Here is a 20494-nt window from a genome sequence, read left to right on the forward strand (position 1 = left end):
TACAGATGACACTGGCTTCAGGGATCAAAGTGACAAGTGATGGTGAGTATGTACTCTATGTTATATGTACTGTATGTCTATATGTATGTAATGTATGAATGTATTGCATGTAGTATGTATGTAGTATGTTGTATGTATGTAGTATGTATGTATGTAGTATGTATGTTGTATGTATGTAGTATGTATGTAGTATGTATGTAGTATGTATGTTGTATGTATGTTGTATGTATGTAGTATGTATGTATGTAGTATGTATGTTGTATGTATGTAGTATGTTGTATGAATGTTGCATGTATGTAGTATGTATGTTATATGTATGTAGTATGTATGTTGTATGTATGTAGTATGTATGTAGTATGTTGTATGTATATATGTAATATGTATGTATGTAGTATGTATGTAGTATGTTGTATCTATGTATGTAATATGTATGTGTATATATATGTAGTATGTATGTATGTAGCATATATGTAGTATGCTGTATGTATGTAGTATGTATGTATGTAGTATGTATGTAGTATGTTGTATGTATGTAGTATGTATGCAGTATGTAGTATGTATGTTGTATGTATGTAGTATATTGTATTCAGTATGTATGTTTGTGGGTTTTTTACATTCGACACATTAGCCGGATGATGGGACTTCTACTGTCCCATCATTGGCTAATGTGTCAATCTCTGTCATTGTAGCAGGCATAGCCCGATGGGACTTGTAGTCCCATCGGACGATGCCTGCACACACACACAACCCCCGAGAGGCCCGCACAGACCCCCGGCAGGTCTGCACAGACCCCCGGCAGCCCGCACAGACCCCCGGCAGGCCCGTACAGATACAGACCTCCGGCAGGCCCACACAGACCCCCCACGGTCACGCACAGACCCAGCCCGCACACACAGACACGCAGACTCCGCCCGTGCACCTCCCACACTCCATTATAGTGCATCATGACATCATTTCAGCAGCCAATCACAGCCATGCCATTAGTTAACATGGCTAACATACAATCCAAGAGCAAAATATGCACACCACACCTGAACAATGGAAGGGGTGTCAGGGTATGTATAATAAGGTTCAGTGCCAATAAGGTATGAACCAATGAGAAAAAAAGCACCAAAAGAACCAAGAGTAAAACATAATAACAGCTTTATTGAATACAAAATAATACACAGAAAAAACACAGGACAGATGACAGGGAACACACCATGGAGGTGGCACCACAGAGACCAGCAGGCAAAACTGAATATGGAAACATCACAGTAAACCTAAAAAGTGTACACCCCAAATGTAATGAATATTCACATGTACCAATATATCTGGACAAATCCCAGTAATGGGGGGACACCAATAGAAAATAACTGTGAAACCAGAAGAGTACAGATGCAATAGAGTAGTAGTAAAAAGAGTGTTACCTGCGGGACCGTGATGCCACCCACCCCAACGCCGCGTTTCGGCCTCGTGCCTTCTTCCGGGGGTATATGCGCGCGTGTCCTGCCTCCCGTGACGTCACGGCTTGTGATTGGTCGCGTCGCCCATGTGACCGCGACGCGACCAATCACAAAGCCGGAACGTAATTTTAAAATCCTGAAGGACCTGAAATTACGTCACGGCTTGCTGTGATTGGTCGCGTCGCGGCCACATGGGCGGCACGCGACCAATCACAAGCCGGGACTTCACGTAAGGAAGGAAACGCGCGAATTTTAAGCAAACAACGCTGCCGGTTCCCTCGGTGAGGTCCAGGCTGCGTCGGAGAGGTGAGTATAGCAATATTTTTTATTTTAATTCTTTCTTTTACACATTAATATGGATCCCAGGGCCTGAAGGAGAGTTTCCTCTCCTTCAGACCCTGGGAACCATCAGGAATACCGTCCGATACTTGAGTCCCATTGACTTGTATTGGTATCGGGTATCGGTATCGGATTGGATCCGATACTTTGCCGGTATCGGCCGATACTTTCCGATACCGATACTTTCAAGTATTGGACGGTATCGCTCAACACTAGTTAGGATCCCTAGGGTTAGGGTCAGGGGTAGGGTTAGGGTTTGGATCCCTTTATCACCTTGATGATGGGGGGTGGCTTATCAGTGTGTATTCTTGTTTTTTTCTATTGAAACGCATGCGTTTAAAACGCAACCAAATGCATGTGCTTAAAAATGCATGCGTTTACATAGACAGCAATACGTTTTTTTGCCGCAAAAAAACGCATGCGTTTTTTTGCGGCAAAAAAAGCCTCTAGAAATTACTACATGTTGCATTTCTGCAACAAAACGCAAGCATAGAAAAGACGCATGCGTCATCAAACGCGGCAAAACGCATACAAAAAAAGCATGCATTTTTAATGTTAAATATAGGAAAAAAAACGCATGCGTTTTTTTGCGCTAAAACGCAGCGGCAAAAAACGCAAATGTGAAACCAGCCTTAGAATGATGCTTGACCACTTATCCATTCATTCCCTAATTGACTTGACTTTTACTGGAAGCCTCCAAAGATATTCACTGGAGCTGCTCCATTCTAAAATGGGGATAAAATGGGGATAAAATTTCCATATTCTTCCAATCAGTGCGGTTTCCAATAGTTGGTTTCCACAGATCAATAATTTATCACCTACCTAACTTGTGGATCTGTGATAACTAGTGTTGAGCATTCCGATACCGCAAGTATCGGGTATCGGCCGATATTTACGGTATCGGAATTCCGATACTGAGTTCCGATATTTTTGCGATATCGGGAATTGGGATCGGAATGCATATTCATGTGTAAAATAAAGAATAAAAATAAAAAATAGGGATATACTCACCCTCTGACGCGCCCTGGTAGTAACCGCTGCAACCGGCAGCCTTCGTTCCTAAGAATGAGCGCGTGAAGGACCTGCGATGACGTCGCGGTCTTGTGATTGGTCGCGTGAGCGGTCACATGAGCGGTCACGCGACCAATCACAAGCCGCCACGTCATCGAAGGTCCTTCACTCGCTCATTCTTAGGAACGGAGGCTGCTGGTTGCAGCGGTTACTACCAGGGCGCGTCAGAGGGTGAGTATATCCCTATTTTTTATTTTTATTCTTTATTTTACACATGAATATGGATCCCAGGGCCTGAAGGAGAGTTTCCTCTCCTTCAGACCCTGGGAACCATCCAGGATCACTTCCGATATTTGTGTCCCATTGACTTGTATTGGTATCGGGTATCGGTATCGGCGATATCCGATATTTTTCGGATATCGGCCGATACAATCCGATACCGATACTTTCAAATATCGGAAGGTATCGCTCAACACTAGTGATAACTTGTTTTCATCAAAGAACACCTTTACTGCAATTATACATTCCATTTATGGTGGCACATAGTAGATGTGCAGGAGCCTCCTGTGTTTTATAGTCATTGGTGCACTATAACAGGAATAATGGCTCACAAGTATTTGGATATAGATGAAGGGTGGGCCCCTAGAGTCCATTACCCCTGTGGACCCCCGACATCCCAGTCCGACCCTGTATGTAGTGGTTCTAATTATGCACTGTTGGCAGGGCCAGCTCCAGGTTTTTGAGGGCCCCAGGCGAAAGAGTCTCAGTGGGTTCCCCCTTTAACACATACCACGAATCATGATGCACAGACACAGCAGAGAAATCTAGGTATAGTACAATGCCAGATTTCACTTCTTACATGAGTGATATTGTAAATTCTACAATACCATACATCAGAGGGGCTTTATATAAGTCAACGCCTTATATGCCAATTATGCGAGAGCAATGCTTGAGCCTTGCATTGCATCACCCGAAATGTCCGTATTTCTATGCAGCTGCACACTCCTGTCCAAAGAACAGGCGGCTGTGCAGGGTGAAGTGATGCGAGTCCGACCTAATATATAGTAATGATTGGTCACTTAGTCACTTACTAGTCCACGTGTGTGTTCTGGAAAATAAGTCCTGATAGTGGCGTTTCTGCACTGTGTCACTCTTGGAGTAGGTGACATGTAGATCCTGTGCTTTAGCAGATGGCTAACTCTGGTGATCTAAGGTCCACATGTCTCAGGGTATCAGTACCTGTAATATTAGAGGCAAATCAACATTATAAAATACTTTTGGGTTTTCATTGGCTGTAAGCCATAATCTACATTAACAGAAATAAACACTTGAAATAGATCACTATGTTTATAATGACTATATAATATGGAGTTTCATTTTTTGTATTGAGGAACTGAAACAAATTAACTTTGATGATATTCTAATTTTGTGAGCAGCACCTTTATGCATGCAACTTGATGAATAGGCAGCATTTTGTTTGTTTAGTATAATACACCCCATAGTCTTCCATATATTGTAGTGTTCCACATAGTCCTCCATATAGTATAATACACTCCTCAGTGTTCCATATAGTATAATACATTTCTCAGTCCTAAATATAGTACAACCAGATGGTAGCCCGACTCTAACACATCGGGTATTCTAGAATATGTATGTACAGTTTATTTATGAAGATTTTAGAATAATACATTGAATACACAGGATTCGGCCGGCCGCGACCAATTATCAATCCCGCGCCAATTCGAGGCCTGACTGCGCCTGTCGCTGATTGTTCGCGGCCAGCCATGTAGTATATAACAGCCCACGTAGTAGATAGCACAGCCACGTAGTATATTGCACAGCCATGTAGTATATTGCACAGCCACGTAGTATATTGCACAGCCATGTAGTATATTGCACAGCCACGTAGTATATAGCACAGCCACGTAGTATATAGCACAGCCCAAGGAGTATATAACACAGCCCACGGAGTATATAGCACAGCCACGTAGTATATAGCACAGCCCACGGAGTGTATAACAGCCCACATAGCATATAACACAGCCACATAGTTTATAACAGCCCACATAGCATATAACACAGCTCACATAGTATATAACAGCCCACGCATGCAGTATATAACACAGCCCACGTAGTGTATAACACAGCCCACGTAGTGTATAACACAGGCCACGTAGTGTATAACACAGGCCACGTATTATATTGCACAGCCCACGTGGTATATAGCACAGCCCACACAGTATATTGCACAGCCCACGTAGTACATTGCACAGCCCACATAGTACATTGCACAGCCCACGTAGTATATAGCACAGCCCACGCAGTATATTGCACAGCCCAAGTAGTATATAGCACAGCCCACGTAGTATATAGCACAGCCCACGTAGTATATTGCACAGCCCACGTAGTATATTGCACAGCCGACAGAGCATATAGCACAGGCCACGCAGTATATTGCATAGCCCATGTAGTATATTGCACAGCCGACGTAGTATATAGCACAGCCCACATAGTATATAGCACAGCCCATGTAGTATATAGCACAGCCCACGTAGTGTATTGCACAGCCCACGTAGTATATTGCACAGCCCATGCAGTACATTGCACAGCCCACGTACTATATTGCACAGCCCACGCAGTACATTGCACAGCCCACGTAGTACATTGCACAGCCCACATAGTACATTGCACAGCCCAAGCAGTACATTGCACCACCCACATAGTACATTGCACAGCCCACGTATTATATTGCACAGCCCACTTATTATATTGCACAGCCCATGTAGTATATTGCACAGCCCACGTATTATGTGGCACAGCCCACGTAGTATATGGCACAGCCCACGTATTATATTGCACAGCCCACGTATTATATGGCACAGCCCACGTAGTATATTGCACAGCCCACATAGTATATTGCACAGCCCACGTAGTGTATTGCACAGCCCACGTAGTATATTGCACAGCCAATGTAGTATATTGCACATCCCACGTATTATATGGCACAGCCCACGTAATATATTGCACAGCCCACATAGTATATTGCACAGCCCACGTAGTGTATTGCACAGCCCACGTAGTATATTGCACAGCCCAAGCAGTACATTGCACATCCCACGTATTACATTGCACAGCCCATGTAGTACATTGCACAGCCCACGCAGTACATTGCACAGCCCACGTAGTATATTGCACAGCCCACGTAGTATATTGCACAGCCCATGTAGTATATTGCACAGCCCACATATTATATTGCACAGCCCACGTAGTACATTGCACAGCCCACGTATTATATTGCACAGCCCACGTATTATATTGCACAGCCCACGTAGTACATTGCACAGCCCACGTAGTATATTGCACAGCCCACATAGTATATTGCACAGCCCACATAGTATATTGCACAGCCCACGTAGTATATTGCACAGCCCATGTAGTATATTGCACAGCCCACGTAGTACATTGCACAGCCCACGTATTATATTGCATAGCCCACGTAGCATATTGCACAGCCCACGTAGTATATTGCACAGCCCACGTAGTATATTGCACAGCCCATGTAGTATATTGCACAGCCCACGTAGTACATTGCACAGCCCATGTATTATATTGCACAGCCCACGTAGTATATTGCACAGCCCACGTGTTAGCAGCGGGTTAATCAGCATGATGTCCACAATGAGCAACAGAGAATGTTCATTTATTAAGAACTAAGAACATTCAGCATACAACATGAGAACAGGATCAATCTGGTTTCTGAGAGAGAGATATGCTGTTACTTTCAGTTTCAATTCCACACACAAGAAATGTGCTCACAGGGAAGGAGGAGGAGGAGCATCCTGTCTGTACATGAGGACTCCTTTTTTTTTTTTTTTAACTTTGTTAACAGATGAACAATATGCATGCAGACATAAAAATCACATCATATTAAACAAACAATAGTTGTTGCAATACATACAGATCAATATGCATTAGGCCAACACCCCCACTCAACAACTACTTATTCTGTCAGTCCCATAGTGGTTCTCAATTCTTGGAACCTAGGTCGTGGCAATGGCTTGGTCAAAATATCAGCTAACATTTTATCAGTTTCACAATAAACAAACTGAATTATGCCACGGTCTATTAAGTCACGTAGATGATGACATCTGACGTCGATGTGCTTAGTTCTAGCACTGATCTTTTCACTGCATGCAAGTTTAATGCATCCTTGGTTGTCCTCATACATCACTGTTGGCTGAGTTAACGGTTTACCAAGATCATCCATCAGTTGTCTTAGCCAAATGATCTCCTGACTTGCATAGGCTGCGGACACATACTCAGCTTCTGTAGATGACAAAGCAACAGATACTTGTTTTCTACTAGACCAGGAGATTGAACTTTCTCCAAGTTTAAATACGTATCCGCTTGTGGATTTACGATCTTGCGAATCACCAGCCCAATCTGAGTCAACATAGCCGGTGAGTTTTTGATTTCCTGCTGCAGATATTTTAAAATTTACACCTTGTGTCCCTTTTAAATATTGGAGAACTCTTTTAACGGCATTCCAGTCCTTTTGGCGCGGTTTCTCCACATATCTGCACAATATTCCAAAAGCTGTTGTAATATCCGGTCGAGTCATAGTTTAGATATATAGAAGTGCCCCCACTGCCTGTCGATATTTCTCATTGTTAGGCAACAGGTCACCTTCTTCCAGTTTCAGGTAGGATGATTCCATTGGCGTTGATACACCTTTGGCCTCCGTCATTCCGAACTGATCCAAAATTGAATTAATCTTTGCACTTTGATTTAAAAGAAAACTTCCATCTTCCTCTCTCTGGATGTGGATTCCTAGATAATATGTCACATTTCCTAGGTCTTTCGTTTCAAAATGCTGGTTCAAAATTTTAGTAATTTTCCCAATTTCAGCTTCTTCTTGATGAACTACAGTTACATCGTCCACATATAAGAAAATATACATCCATTTTCCATCTGTATATCTCGGGTACAGGCATGCATCCGCTTGACCTCTTTTAAATCCTTCTTCTAACAAGACTTTGTTCATTTTAGTATTCCATGCTCTCGCTGATTGCTTAAGGCCTATAAAGAGATTTTTGTAGTTTGCAAACAAGGTTCTGTTCACCTTCCTTTATATAACCTTCAGGTTGAGTCATGTATAAGTCCTCCTCAATGTCACCATTTAAAAATGCGGTTTTGATATCCAAATGTCTGACAAACATCCTTTGTACTGCAGCTACCGCCAACAATGCTCTAAATGTTGTCTGCTTAGCGACCGGGGAAAAAGTAGCATCATAGTCTTCGCCATATTTTTGCGAATATCCTTTTGCGACCAACCTCGCTTTAAATCTGTGGACTTTACCTTCACAATCATATTTGGTTTTAAATACCCACTTGCACTTAATTGCCTTTTTATCCTGTGGTAACTCAGTGAGTTTCCAAGTTTGAAGTTGATGAAGCGAGTTCATTTCTTCATTCGCGGCATTGATCCACTTTGTTCTTTCATGGGCGGGTAGTTTCTGCATTTCATCCCATGACTGTGGCTCTGACTCAGGCAGTGTCTTCACAACGTAGGATAAACGTTTAGCTGGTATTCCTTTGTTTGATCTTGACGACCGTCTGATTTCAGGTTCACTTAGGCCTTTTGTTGTTCCTTCAGTGGTTGAAGAGTCCAGCCAGACGTCTGCATTCTTTTCTTCATTGTCTTGTAATTGTGACTGAGATTGTTCTTGTTGCTTCATCTGGTCTACTGGCATAATGTCATAAAACTTGGGTGACACGAAGTTTTCATCAAACACTACATCTTTACTTATTGTGACCTTGTTTGTCTCTGGGTGTAGAATTCTATAACCTTTCTGGGTTTCACTGTAGCCTACCAGGATGCCTTCCTAGGCATGAGATTCCCACTTAGTTCGTTTTTCTTTGGGAACATGTGCAAATGCTTTACTTCCGAAAATCCTTATGTGTTGTAGTTTTGGTTTTGTACCATTCCATTGCTCAAATGGAGTTTTCTCTGTCGCTTTACTTGGTAGTCTGTTCTGAAGATAACAAGCCGTCATAATAGCTTCGCCCCAATATACTGTAGGCAAATTTGCATCAAATAACATACTCCTTACGCTTTCACAGAGTGTCCAGTTTCTTCTTTCTGCTACACCATTTTGCTCAGGGTTGTATGGTACAGTAGTTTGAAATGTGATTCCATTTTTCTTTAAAATGCTCTGTGTTTAATTACTTGTATACTCAGTCCCATTATCTGCACGTAAAATTCTTGCCATTCTTCCAAACTTGTTATGTACTTCAGCTAGATATATTCCAAGTTTCTCTGGAACTTCATTTTTGCTGTGAAGTAAATAGACAACTGTATATCTTGAATTGTCATCAATAAATGTAAGAAAATATCTCTTCTTTCCAGGGGTCTGAGTGCGCATTGGACCACAGATATCCGTGTGTACTAAATCTAGGGGTTGTTCTGTTCTTGTAGTACTTTTCTTAGGAAAGGCCTTTCTGGACATTTTCCCTTTGATACAGCTGGAACACTTCATTGTCTGATTACATGAATCAATTGTAATATTGTCAGCTAATTGTTCTTGAAATAACTTTCTTATTGCTTCTGGGTCTCTATGCGCAAGCCGCCTGTGCCATACATGAATACAGTTCTTGTGCAGTTCTTGCTTGGCTGTGCATGCACACTCTTTACATTTCAACTGATACAGTTCATCTCTGATTTTTCCTTTTGCTAATGTGTGACCCTCTTTTGAGATGATGCAGCTATCTTCCTTAAATGTAACTTCATTACCCTATTTTGTGAGCTTTTTCACAGATAACAGATTACTTTCAAGACTAGGCACATATAGTACATCTTGTACATGAATCCTTCTACTTTGTGTTGCAGAGATGTTACAATCAATATAACCGTCTCCTATGCCTTCTGAGTTCATGCACTGACCGTTCGCCATTATCACTTTCTCTGACTTACTTTGGTTAAGTTTAGTAAAGAAGTCTCTGTCATTGGTCATGTGACTGGTTGCACCAGAATCTATACACCATGCATGCTTTGATTTAAATGCATTGACTGATGTGAATGCAGCTTCAGTATTCACTGAATCATTGCTTTCAGATACAGCACTCTTAACTCTCTGTTGACTGTTTTGCGTTTTCAGCTGATTCATTTTAGCTTTCCAGACTCTGCATTCAGCCTTTAAATGACCTGGCTTCTTGCATACAAAAAATTCACGTGTCTCTTTAGGGTGGATTCTGCTGGTGGGCACCCCCTGTGTTTGTAAAGCAGTTTCCTTGTTACATGTTTTGCTGCTCACATTTTCAGCTTTTCTCTTATATTCATCTACAAGCTTTCCTCTGACGTACTCCAATGTAAGCTCATCATCTGGGCGTGCATCTAATGCTGTTACAAGCGTATCATAGCTTTCTGGGAGACCACTAAGTAATAGTGCTGCTACATGGAAGTCCTTCATATCTTCCCCAATGCCTCGCAGGCGCTCTACAGTCTCTAGAGTATTTCTAATGTAGTCCTGCATGTCCTGGTCATTGTGCAGCTTAGACTGGTACAGCTTTCTCATTAGATAGAGTTTATTACTTAAATTTATTCTCTCATGTACTTTCTGCAGCTGCTCCCACATTTCCTTTGCAGATTCACACTTGCACACATACACAATCTGATCATCCTCTATACTGAGTGATATGGTGCTATGTGCTTTCTGATCCATTTCTAGCCATTCCTGTGGTACTGGGTTAGGCTTAGGGTCCTGAGTGTATTTCCACGTACCTTCTCTTATCAGCATCATCTTCACCTTGAATTTCCAGGATTGGTAGTTCTGGTTATTCAGGCTTGGCACTGTAAACTTTGTTGAGTTGCTGCTGGCGGCCATTTTACTTCTTCTCAGTTTGCTGTTGTCTTTCTATCTCTGTGCTCTGCAGGTTTGGGATTGCCTTGACTTCTGGGCCCATAACCTGTTAGCAGCGGGTTAATCAGCGTAATGTCCACAATGAGCAACAGAGAATGTTCATTTATTATTAGAACTAAGAACATTCAGCATACAACATGAGAACAGGATCAATCTGGTTTCTGAGAGAGAGATATGCTGTTACTTTCAGTTTCAATTCCACACACAAGAAATGTGCTCACAGGGAAGGAGGAGGAGGAGCATCCTGTCTGTACATGAGGACTCCTTTTTTTTTTTTAAACTTTGTTAACAGATGAACAATATGCATGCAGACATAAAAATCACATCATATTAAACAAACAATAGTTGTTGCAATACATACAGATCAATATGCATTAGGCCAACACCATGTATTATATTGCACAGCCCATGTAGTATACTGCACAGCCCACGCAGTATATAGCAATGTGGGCATCATATCCCTGTTAAAAAAAAAGAATTAAAATAAAAAATTGTTCTATACTCACCTTCCGTTGGCCTCGGATCCAGGTGAAGCGGTTACCGATGCTCCTCATGCGCTCCGGTCCCAAGAGTGCATTGCGGTCTCGCGAGATGATGACGTAGCGGTCTCGCGAGACCGCTACATCATCATCTCACGAGACCGCAATGCATGGAGCGGTCACCGGAGCGTCGCGAGGAGTGGGAAAGGCCGGTTCTGCATCCGAGGGGCCGACAGACGGTGAGTATATAACGATTTTTTATTTTTAACATTAGATCTTTTAACTATTGATGCCGCATAGGCAGCATCAATAGTAAAAAGTTGGTCACACAGGGTTAATAGCAGCAGTAACGGAGTGCGTTACACCACGGCATAACGCGGTCCGTTACCGCTGCCATTAACCCTGTGTGAGTGCTGACTGGAGGGGATTATGGAGCGGGCACTGACTGCGGGGAGGAAGGGGTGGCCATTTGCTGCCGGACTGTGCCCGTCGCTGATTGGTCGTGGCCATTTTGCCGCAACCAATCAGCGACTTGGATTTCAATGACAGACAGAGGCCGCGACCAATGAATATCCGTGACAGACAGAAGGACAGACAGTAGGACAAACAGAAAGATGGAAGTGACCCTTAGACAATTATATAGTAGATACACTCCTCAGTCCTCCATATAGTATAATACACTCCTCATAGTCCTCCATATATTAAAATACACTGCTCAGTACTCCATATAGCATAATACACTCCATATAGCATAATGCACCACCATAGTCATCCATGTAGTACAATTCACTTCCCATGGTATAATGCACCCCATAGTTCTTCATATAGTATAATGTATTCCCCATAGTCCTTGATACGGTATAATGCAGCCCACATATAGTATAATGCTGCCACCTCACAGAGTATAATGTAGCCACCCCACAGAATATATTGTAGCCCCCTGAGTATAATGTAACCCCCCAGAGAATATAATGCAGCACCCTCATATAGTATAATGCAGCCTCTGCATATATAATATATGGTAGCCCCCTCATAGAGTATAATGCAGCCCCCCATAGAATATAATACACCCCCATAGAATAAAATACAGTACAGCACCCCATAGAATATAATACAGCCCTCCCATAGAATATAATACAGCACCCCCTAGAATATAATACAGCACCCCATAGAATGTAATACAGCCCCCCATATAATGCAATGTAATACAGCCCCCCATAGAATGTAATGTAATACAGCCCCCATAGAATATAATACAGCCCTCCCATAGAATATAATACAGCCCTCCCATAGAATATAATACAGCACCCCGTAGAATATAATGCAGCACCGCTAGAGGCTTCTCTAGGTGTATACTTTTGCAAGAGAATGCATACAAAATCCTGACCAGATGGCACTTAACCCCAGCAAAACTCCTCCAGAGAGGACTCGCTGATAATGGGACCTACTGGAGATGCCTAAATTCGTTGGGTCACCACACACATATCTTCTGGGACTGCCCCAAAATAAGAAACTTCTGGGAAGGAATTAGTTCTATCCTTAAAAAATTAGATTTAATCAAATCAAGCCTTCGGGCTCTCCTCTCCTGTCCGTCCGCCAATTACTCGCCAAGGAAGCATGGCCTTCTTCCTCTCCTGGTGGGCGCCGCTAAACACCTAATTGCGTTGCATTGGAGGGACACTTCTCCCCCCACTGTGTCGGAATGGTATACTAAGGTAGACCAAATATCACGACTTGAAGAGCTATCGAGTTGGGAGGTCTCTGATCATGAATCCTATCTGGCTACGTGGGCCCCCTGGAAAAAACTTCGAGAGGCCGGAGCTCCTAATCGTTCTTAACTGCCTTTGACATCTTGCTCTACTAGAAAGTTACCCACGCGACTCAATTATACCTAATTCAAATTGTATGTAACCAACCAATGTTTATATTTTGTTTTTGTATTCACACGTTGTTTCCCCTACTTCCTGCCCCCTTCCCTTGATCCTTCCCCTACCCCGTTTATACGCTTCCCTACCCAACTTCCCCCAACCATTTACCTTCTTTCCTCTCTTAATTACTTGACTCATTGTCTTTTTGCGCCTGATAAGGCCGTTTCTGTATGAACAATGGACAAGAGAAAATTTGCTTTATTGTTGTAATGTTTACTGTTTTACTTATGAATAAAGAATTTATAAAAAAAAAAAAAGAATATAATGCAGCACCCCATAGAATGTACTACAGCCCGCCATAGAATGTAATGTAATACAGCGCCCCATAGAATGTAATGTAATACAGCCCCCCATAGAATATAATACAGCCCCCCAATAGAATATAGTATAGCACAGCACCCCATAGAATATAATACAACCCCCCATAGAATATAATGCAGCCCCCCCGAGAATGGCCCCACAATCCAGTTATCACTCATTGATAGATTAAAAAAAACAACCCACATTCCTCACCTCTCCTCATGCCCCACGCTGCTTCCGGTGCTCCAGGCTCGGCTCCAGTCTCAGTGGCTGCAGTCTGCTCGACACACAGCAGGTACACGATGATATAATGCCATCACGCACCCGCAGTGTCAGAGGCAGAGGGGAATGATGGAAGAGGGAGCGTCATCTGACGCCAGTATAGTAGAATGCGGCGGCGCTGGCGGGGGGGTGAGTCGGCGCTGGCGGGGGGTGAGTTGGCGCTGGTGGGGGGGTGAGTCGGAGCTGGCGGGGGGTGTGTCGCCTGTATCCCAGACAGCGGGAGTGGCCCCCCCCATCTAGCCAGGGCCACGGCACTTGCCCGCGTAAGCCGGGTGCTGACACAGGCACTGACTGTTGGGTACGGTTATACAATGCTGGCATTGTTGGGCACCATCCTCATACTGGTCCTGAGGTTATTATACAAACCAGTAATTCTTAGAGACCAAATTAACAATGTGTCCTGCAGTTATATTGAACAGAGAGAGAAAAATAAAGTTGTTTCATTGCCAAGGCAGTCATTGGCATCAGTGTCATGCTATGGCTTGTCAGATATTCCCTTTAAGTTGAGTGTACTGTCTGTTATGAGCCTAACACCATCTAAGCGTCTCAAAACTTCAAAATGAGAAACTGGCTGTAAGAGATATAATCATGTCCTGTCAGTTTTATTGCATCCGCTGCAGGAGACAGAGTTCTGTGCAAAGCTCACAGTTTTATCTGTGTCTAAATAGATGAAACCATGGTTTCCCAGAGCTTTCCTCTGTGCGTCTGCGCAGAAGCCGATAACTGGACCATGACGCTTGTACAGATGCTGCTGTTCCCATACATGGAAACAGTACTAGCACTACATATGTTTTCCTTGCTTGTACCCCATTGCTCCTTGGGTGGAGCTCTTGTGTTAGGATTTCAGGGATTCCTGAAAGATCGTAAGTCAGGATCGTTTGATGAAGAGCAGATATTCGTGATAAATATGTAGCAGCGTCTGCTGACACTTGTATGTGTGCAAGTAGCTATTCCAATAATTTAGATGAGATGGGAGTGAATTTCGATTGGGATGCCTAACAGCTGCGAGAAACAGACGCTCATGAGAAAAATGCTGGATTGTGCACCTGTGTTTTACAGCATATTACTGCCATTGTTAACTCAAAAATAAAAAAAAGTGTTCAGGATACAAAAGAGTTAAAGGGTTATTTCCCCAAATCAAAAATGATATGCTACCAATAACTTGCTGATTAATGGGGACAACCACTGGGACCACCTGCGATCAGGAGATCAGAGCTAAAGCTATGGAAGCTTAAATACTGGTCATGAATGAAGTGGTGCACATACTCAACCTCTTACCATATCATTCATTGTTAATTGGACCGCCAGAAGCAACTAAGTACAGCGCTCTGCTTTGTCAGTCCCATAGAGAATTAATGGAGTAGATGCTAGTCATCAAATTATCCCTTATCCTTACGTTTTTCCTTGTGGAGAGTGACATACCAGCTCTGGCATGCCAATGTAGGGAGGCTTATTCACTGTGAAAATTAATATGCAAATTGGCTCTTGAGAGAGGAAGAGGACTTGAACGCTATAACGCCACCTGTTGGAAGCAGCGATCCTACAAGTCTTTATCGATCCCAACGAGTCTTGCAATATGACTTAGGATAAAAGCCAAATCAGAATCTCAATTTTCAGACACAGTGTTTTGGGGTATTGACGAGGGGAAGGACCCCAAAACACTGTGTCTGAAAATTGAGATTCTGATTTGGCTTTTATCCTAAGTCATATTGAAAGACTCGATAAAGGTTTGACTTTTAGGTTTGCTGTTTCCTACAGGTAGCACTACAAAGTTCAAGTCCTCTTCCTCTCTGAAGAGGCAATTTGCCGTTTACATTTCCCAGTGGAGCATTGCAAAGCAAATAAGCCTCCTTACATTGGCATGCCAGGGCCAATATGTCACTTTCCACAAGGAGAATTGTTACCTCTTAGGCCGGCCTCACACTTGGCGTAAGACAATACGCCACGTATTATACGTCCGTACTACGGCCGTAATACGGAGAAATGTTCCCAAAATATTGATCCGTAGTCAGGGTGTGTCAGCGTATTTTGCGCATGGCATCCTCCGTATGTAATCCGTATGGCATCCGTACTGCGAGATTTTCGCGCAGGCTTGCAAAACCGACATCTAATGGATTTATGTGCTCAAATGTTCGGGAAAACATATATACAGTATATATATATATATATATATGTCATTGAGACACATATATATATATTCTGTATTTAGATTTCATTCAGCGCGATATCTGTGAACAGCCGGTAATTCAATTGCCGGCTTTTCATTTCTCCTGCACAAACCCGACATGATATGAGACATGGTTTACATACAGTAAACCATCTCATATCCCCTTTTTTTTGCATATTCCACACTACTAATGTTAGTAGTGTGTATGTGCAAAATTTCAGCGCTGTAGCTGCTGAAATAAAGGGTTAAATGGCGGAAAAAATTGGCGTGGGCTCCCGCGCAATTTTCTCCGCCAGAATGGTAAAGCCAGTGACTGAGGGCAGATATTAATAGCCAGGAGAGGGTCCATGGTTATTGGCCCCCCCGTGGCTAAAAACATCTGCCCCCAGCCACCCCAGAAAAGGCACATCTGGAAGATGCGCCTATTCTGGCACTTGGCCACTCTCTTCCCACTCCCTGTAGCGGTGGGATATGGGGTAATGAAGGGTTAATGCCACCTTGCTATTGGAAGGTGACATTAAGCCAGATTAATAATGGAGAGGCGTCAATTATGTCACCTATCCATTATTAATCCAATTGTAGGAAAGGGTTAAAACACACACACACACACACACACACATGATTAAAAAGTAGTTTAATGAAATAAACACAGCGGTTGTTGTAATAATTTATTGTTCTCTCAATCCATCAGGAACACCCTCGCTTGGAAAAATAATAAACGCACAATATACATACCTTCTGGTGAACCGTCTCGTCCCACGAAGTAATCCATCTGAAGGGGTTAACTAATATTACAGGCAGAGCTGCGATAAACTCGCTCGTGCCTGTAATCCCCCGGGTGCTGAAAGGAAAGCAGTGATCTGTACTTACATTGAGTCGCGGTGATGCGCCCCTGCTGGATGTTCTCATGAACTGCAGCCTGGGAACTTTTTCCCACGCTCCAGGTCATATGAGGACATCCACCAGGGGGCGCATCACCGCGACTGAAGGAAATGTAGGTCAATGACCTACATTTCATTCATTCGCCGGGGATTACAGGCACGGAGCACAGCTGCATTTAGCAGGGCTCCTGCCTGTAATATTAGTTCACCCCTTCAGATGGATTACTTCGTGGGACGAGACGGTTCACCAGAAGGTATGTATCTTGTGCGTTTATTATTTTTCCAAGCGAGGGTGTTCCTGATGGATTGAGAGAACAATAAATTATTACAACAACCGCTGTGTTTATTTCATTAAACTACTTTTAAATCATGTGTGTGTGTGTTTTTTAACCCTTTCCAACAATTGTATTAATAATGGATAGGTGTCATAATTGACGCCTCTCCATTATTAATCTGGCTTAATGTCACCTTACAATAGCAAGGTGGCATTAACCCTTCATTACCCCATATCTCACCACTACAGGGAGTGGGAAGAGAGTGGCCAAGTGCCAGAATAGGCGCATCTTCCAGATGTGCCTTTTCTGGGGTGGCTGGGGACAGATGTTTGTAGCCACGGGGGGGCCAATAACCATGGACCCTCTCCAGGCTATTAATATCTGCCCTCGGTCACTGGCTTTACCATTCTGGCGGAGAAAATTGCGCGGGAGCCCACGCCAATTTTTTCCGCCATTTAACCCTTTATTTCAGCAGCTACAGCGCTGAAATTTTGCACATACACACTACTAACATTAGTAGTGTGGAATATGCAAAAAAAAAGGGGGATATGAGATGGTTTACTGTATGTAAACCATGTCTCATATCATGTCGGGTTTGTGCAGGAGAAATGAAAAGCCGGCAATTGAATTACCGACTTTTCACTAACAGCGCTGCGTATTTCTCGCAAGTCACACTGCTGGTCCGTGTGGAATCCGTATTTTTCTCGCCCCCATAGACTTTCATTAGCGATTTTTTTGCGTAATACGGTGACAAACGCAGCATGCTGCGATTTTGTACGGCCGTAGAAAGCCGTATAATACTGAACCGTAATATACGGCTAATAGGAGCAGCCCCATTGAGAATAATTGTGCCGTTTATTTTGCGAGTTTTACGGACGTAATTTCTGCGCTCTTACGTCCGTAAAACTCGCTAGTGTGAGGCCGGCCTTAGACCTCAGTCCAGAGCCTTTCACCCAGCCAAATCAGTTTTCATACTTTGCACTGATGGGGGCAATACCCTTACACACAGTGTCTGCAAATTGAGATTCCGATTTGGATTTTTATCCTAAGTCATATTGCAAGACTCATTAAAGGATCGATAATGACTTGTAGGATTACCGCTTCCATGATGACATGTGCCTTATCATGCTGGTGGTGGCTAGGTTCTTAGTGGTCAGGCACTTGCTGATCTTGGTATGGCACAGGTTTCAAATGGCCATTTTGTTTGTCTCAGAACTCTAAAAAAGTCCCAGACTGGGGCACACCTAACTCTTTGACGGAGAAATTCAGGAGTGTCGGTGTGCTGCGGAACAGTTGCCCACCTTCTCCCTCTGGCCACCCCCACTGCCTCTTCCTGTCTGTTTCTGTGTTGCCAATCTTTCATCCTCAGCGCTGTTGGCCTCACTTTGCACACCAGCTTCTCAGGTTGGGTGGTTATCCACCACCTCTTCTTGCAACACAACACCTTGGACCTCCTGACTTCATGACTTAACAACAATAAGACTTAGCAGCAACTGTGTCTCATCATCATCTTCCTCCCTATCCCAATTTTGTTGTTCCCCACTATCATGTTCTTGTGGCCATGACAGCTCTAAGTTTTGTGCATCACTAAACAGCATGCCCTCCTGTCCCTCTTGGAGCATGTGGGTCGAGAGGCCACAATCAAGAAATGCTGTAGTAAAGAGCTCCTCAAAGTGTCCTAGTGTGGGATCACTAGTCTCCTGGGACTCAACATGGCGGGAGGAAGGAGGATCAGGGTGAAGGTTAAGTGATCCAGACTTTAGGCTGGTGAGACTGGATCATGTGGAAAACTGTGTGGTGCTGCCAAGCTTGGTGGAAACATTATCTGCTATCCAATGGACCACGTGTTCACATTGCTCTTGCTTCAGAAGTGGTGCCTTCCTGCGCAATGGGACAGGAACTTATGTGTCATGGTTGGGCATGTTTCTTGTGCTCCAGCAACAAGCATGTTCTCACTTGCCTCACTTCACCATTATCAGCCCTTCCACTTCCCCATCTCTTACGCATTTTGTAATTGCTATGTCTCTTGAAACAAAGTTTATTTTTAATTAAAAAAAAAGTTCACCTGCAGCAATCAAAGCAGTTTTTGGGAGTTTTCTCCACCATAATATAACAGAAAAAGAGAACACAAAAGTGTATGGAAGTCAATGAAATTCAATCCAGAAAAAGGTTTCAATGTTTTTTTTTCAGTTTTAGAGATCACAGAAATGTTCACAGACCACGTAACACTGTATGTCTGAGAAAAGGAAGCCTACAAAAACTTTTAAAAGCTTTTGCTCACTTTATAGATCACAGAAATGTTCACAGACCACATAAAACTGCATGTATGAGAAATGGAAGCCTACAAAAATTTTAAAAGCATTTTAGCAGTTTTAGAGATCACAGAAATTTACTTCACACTACAGAATAGTGTATCGCTGAGAAATGTACCCCAGGAAAATGTTTAAATGATTTTTGGGTGTGTTATACAAAAAAGGACCTCAAAGCTTGATGGATCAAAATATATTCAATTTTTTCAGCCCCCACAAAAAAAGCTGCAGCTATATATTTGCCAACGGACTGCACAGACATAATCCCTGTCTACAGAATGGATACTGTCACTCTTCCTGCGAATACGAATGGGAATCACTCTCTCTCTCTAGGCTTAATGTAGATTGTATGTGCTGCAAACGATTAACCCTCAGAAAGGCTGTTAGTATGATGACTCAGCTTTAGCATCAGTATCAACACTACAGGCCTCTGATTCGTTATACTGTGAACACAGGCCTAGTCAAGCACTCTCTCCCTCCAATACAAAGTGGAACAGAGCTGTGCAATGGTGTCAGCATGCTGAGCAGGGCAGCGCCTGCCCTTTTATAAACCCTGCTGATGTCAGACAGGCTGGCCACAACCACAATCACAGTAATGCCACAACCAAGATGGCTACGGCATTACAGTGACTCATAGGTAATCCCCGCATGCTTATTGGCTGCGTAACAGGCGCCAAAGATGTGGAGCGGGAAATCGAGTTTTACATGGAGCACTGAACATCACTCGCCGAGTAACAAGCACTAGAAAATATGAAAAATTGAGAGTACTTAGAACATACAGTAAATTGGCCAATTCATGTGTACCTGGCAGCCACGATAAGGCAATTCTCTTTGCTGTGACCTGCCTAATGTGAATCCGGATCTTACCTTCCTATTTACCTTTTCATATTTCCTAATGCAGTAATAGAATTCAATTTTCATATTTCATGTTTTCATGCTATAGTGCTACAGAGTGCTACTTTATTTGTTTAGTTGTATATGGAGATGGCTACTCTTAGTAAGCACCTGCTCACACCTGATTTCTGTTTGGAAGTGACAGTCAGTCTTTTGATATTCAGATATAGATCGGACATGATGATGGAAACTGTGGACAGACAGTCACTGGTGTTCTGTAGTACAGCAGGGGTAAGGGCAGAGGATGAAGTGTATAGTTGTGTGT

This window comes from Ranitomeya variabilis, chromosome 3 (assembly GCF_051348905.1).
Source record: "Ranitomeya variabilis isolate aRanVar5 chromosome 3, aRanVar5.hap1, whole genome shotgun sequence".
Taxonomy (NCBI): domain Eukaryota; kingdom Metazoa; phylum Chordata; class Amphibia; order Anura; family Dendrobatidae; genus Ranitomeya; species Ranitomeya variabilis.